Source organism: Carlito syrichta, unplaced genomic scaffold (genome assembly GCF_000164805.1).
Source record: "Carlito syrichta isolate Samal-C Ts95f unplaced genomic scaffold, Tarsius_syrichta-2.0.1 Scaffold312129, whole genome shotgun sequence".
NCBI lineage: Eukaryota > Metazoa > Chordata > Mammalia > Primates > Tarsiidae > Carlito > Carlito syrichta.
In genome coordinates this window covers 324,719-328,887 of record NW_007256225.1, presented here as the reverse complement: position 1 = coordinate 328,887, position 4,169 = coordinate 324,719, and positions in this window count along the sequence as shown.

Genomic DNA, 4,169 nt, shown 5'->3' with positions numbered 1-4,169 from the left:
ATTTTTTGATTTACTGTAGAAATGAGGTCTCACCAAGTTGCCCAGGCTGGTCTCGAACCCCTGTGCTCAGGCAATCCTCTCAACTCGGCCTCTCAAAGTGCTAGGATTACAGGCATGAGCCACCAAGCCTGGCTGTTTTTTTGTTTTAGGAGTTGGAGTCTCACTCTGTTGCCTAGGCTGGAGTGCAGTGGTACACTCATGGCCACCCCAGCGTAGACCTGCTGGGCTCTGGCAATCCTTCCGCCTCATCTCAGCCTTCCAAGTAGCTGGAACCACAGGCTCGCGCTACCACACCCAGCTTATTTATTTGTTTGTTTGTTTGTTTTAGAGACAAGGTCTTGCCAAGTTGCAGGGGCTGGCCTCAAACCCATGGGCTCAGGCAATCCACTTGCTTCGGTCTCCCAAAGTGCTAGGATTACAGGATGAGCCTTTGAGCCCAGACTCTTTTAGTTTTTTTTAAGTCAGGGTCTCACTCTGTCACCCAGGCTGAGTGTCATGGCACAATCACAGCTCACTGCAGCCTTGAGCTCCTAGGCTCAGGTGATCCTTCTATCTCAGTCTCTTGAATAGCTAGGACTACAGGCCTGTACCACCACACCTGGCTAATGTATTCAAAGACATCTTCAAAGATAAAAATACATAAAATATTGGCCGGGTGTGGTGTTTCATCCTGTAATCCCAGCACTGTGAGAGATGGTGGTGAGAGGATTGCCAGAGCCCATGGGTTCAAAATCAGCCTGGACAAATCGTGAGTCCTCGTCTCTACAATAAATCAAAAAATTAGCCAGACATGGTGGCATGCGCCTGTGGTTCCAGCTACTTGGAAGGCTGAGGCAGAAGGATCACCTGAGTCCAGCAGGTTGAGGCTGCTGTGACTATGAGCATACCACTGCACTCCACCCTGGGTGACAGAGTGAGACTCCTACTCAAAAAAAAAAAAAAAATATATATATATATATATATACATAAAATATCATTATGGATCAGCATTTATAATAGATCTTGACAATAGAGACATACTTTTTGAACCCCCAAAAAAGTATTCCGTTTGTCTCATTAGTAGAGTTGTATTACAAATAATTATACTGAATTTATTTTGTTGTTTGTTTGGGTTTTTTTCTTTTTCTTTTTTGAGTTGGAGTCTCACTCTGTCACCCAGACTGGAGTGCAGTGGCCGCTCCCAGCCACTGCAGCCTCGACCTGCTGGGCTCAGCGATCCTTCCACCTCAGCCTTCCGAGTAGCTGGAACTACAGGTGTGCACTACCACACCCGGCTTATTTTTTATTTATGGTAGAGATGAGGTCTCGTCAAGTTGCCTGGGCGGGTCTCGTCAAGTTGCCTGGGCGGGTCTCGAACCCGCAGGCTCAGGCAATCCACTCACCTCTGCCTCCCAAAGTGCTGGGATTACAGGCTGAGCCACTGAGCTCGGCCTCTTTTTTTTTTTTTTTTTGAGTTGGAGTCTCACTCTGTCACCCAGGCTGGAGTGCAGTGGCAGGCTCATGGCCACGCCAGTCTCAACCTGCTGGGTTCAGGCAATCCTTCAGACTCAGCCTTCTACAGGCATGTGCTACCATGCCCAGTCAATTTTATGATATATTGTAGAAATGAGGTCTCACCAAGTTGCCCAAGCTGGTCTCGAACCTCTGGATTCAGGAAATCCTTTTGCCTCTGCCTTCCAAAATGCTGGAATTACAGTCTTGAGCCACCATGCCTGGCATGTTTTTATTTTGAGTTGCAGTCTCACACTGTCACTCAGGCTAGAGAGCAGTGGCATGTTCACACCACCGGAGCCTTGACCTGCTGGGCTCAGGTGATCCTTTTGCCTCAACCTTCCAAGTAGTTGAAACCATAGATGTGTGCCACCACACCTGGCTAATTTTTTATTTATTGTAGAGATGAGACCTACCAAGTTGCCCAGACTGGTCTCTTGCCTTGGCCTCCCTATGTGCTGGGATTAAAGGCGTCCACCACAGCAACTGGCCTTGAATTGTTATTATTGTTTGAATTCTGTCAATAAATATTTTCAGAAATGTATTATTATTATTATTATTTTCTTTTTTTTGTGTTGGAGTCTCACTCTATCACCCAGGTTGGAGTGCAGAGGCATGCTTATGGCCACCACAGCCTCCATCTCTAGGCTCAGGTTATCCTTCCACCTCAGCCTCACAAGTAGGTGGAACTACAGGCACGTGCCACCACACCTGGCTAATTTTTTAATTTATTGTAGCGATGAGTTCTAGCCAAGTTGTCCAGGCTGGTCTCGAACCGGTAGTCTCAGACATTCCTCTCACCTTGGCCTCCCAAAGTGCTGGGATAATAGGTGTGAGGCACTGCGCTCAGCTTTTCACTTTTATTTTTATTTGTTTATTTGTTTGTTTATTTTGAGTTGGAGTCTCAGTCTTGCCGCCCAGGATGGAGTGCAGAGGCGCGCTCACGGCCACTACAGCCTCAACCTGCTGGGCTCAGGTGATCATTCCGCCTCAGCCTTTCAAGTAGCTGGAACTACAGATGCACGCCACCACTCTTGGCTAGTTTTTGTGATTTACTGTAGAGATAAGGTCGCACCAAGTTGCCTAGGCTGGTCTTGAACCCCTGGGCTCAGGCAATCCTCTTGCCTCGGCCTCCCAAAGTGCTGGGCTTTTTTTATTATTATTGTCATAAAAACTTGCAAAATATCCTTGAATTTGCTTTTTGATTGGCAAAGCCTAAAATATTTATCTGACCCTTTACAGAAAAAGTTTGTTAATTCCTGATCTACACCAGAGTAGTTATAGTTAAGAAAAGCGCCGGGCTCGGTGGCTCAGCCTGTAATCCCGCGCCTTTGGGAGGCTGAGGTGAGTGGATTGCCTGAGCCCGCGGGTTCGAGATCCGCCTGGGCAGTGAGACCTCATCTCTACAATAAGTCAAAAAATCAGCCGGGCGTGGTAGCGCGCCCCTGTAATTCCGGCTACTCGGAAGGCTGAGGCGGAAGGATCGCCGGAGCCCAGCAGGTCGAGGCTGCGATGGCCGGGAGCGGCCACTGCACTCCAGTGTGGGCGACAGAGTGAGACTCCAACTCAGAAAAAGAAAAGAAAAGAAAAGAAAAGCTTCCAGAAGGTGATTCCAAGGGATCACCTAAAGAATGAATTGAGTTAACTGGGCTCAGTGGCTCAGCCTGTAATCCCGTGCTTTGGGAGGCTGAGGTGAGTGGATTGCCTGAGCCCGCGGGTTCGAGACCCTCCTGGGCAACTTGGTGAGACCTCATCTCTACAATACATAAAAAAAAAAAATCAGCTGGGTGTGGTAGCACGCGCCTGTAGTTCCAGCTACTTGGAAGGCTGAGGTGGAAGGATCGCCGGAGCCCAGCAGGTCAAGGCTGGGGTGGCCGGGAGCGGCCACTGCACTCCAGTCTGGGCGACGGAGTGAGACTCCAACTCAAACACAAAAAACAAACAAACAAAAAACAACAACAAAAAGAATGAAATGAGTTATGCAGAGGAGGCAGAATAGAGGAGAATGTTCTAGACAGGTGGGAACAGTATGACTGAAAGCCCAAGGTAGGCTGGGTGTGGTGGCTCACACCTATAATCCCAGCACCTTAGGAGGCAGAGGCAAGAGGATTGCCTAAATCCGTGGGTTCGAGATCAGCCTGGCAACTTAGTGAGACCTCCTCTGTACAATAAATCAAAAAAATTAGCTGGGCGTGGTAGCGCGCGCCTGTAGTTCCAGCTACTTTGGAAGACTGAGGAGGAAGGATCGCCAGAGCCCAGCAGGTTGAGGCTGTGGTGGCCGGGAGCGTGCCACTGCACTCCAGTCTGGGTGATAGAGTGAGATTCCAACTCCGGGGCAGAAAAAAAACAGAACTCTTAGAGGAGGCCAGGTGGAGTGGCTCACGCCTATAATCCCAGCACTTTGGAAGGTGGAGGTGAGAGGATTACCTCAGGTCATGGGTTTGAGACCAACCTGGGCAACTTGGTGAGACCTCATCTCTACAATAAATCAAAAAATTAGCTGGGCATGGTGGTGCATGCCTGTAATTCTGGCTACTTGAAAGGCTGAGGCGGAAGGATCGCCGGAGCCCAGCAGGTCGAGGCTGCGGTGGCAGGGAGTGGCCACTGCACTCCAGTCTGGGCGACAGAGTGAGACTCCAACTCAAAAAAAAAAAAAAAAAATTAGCTGGGCATGGTGG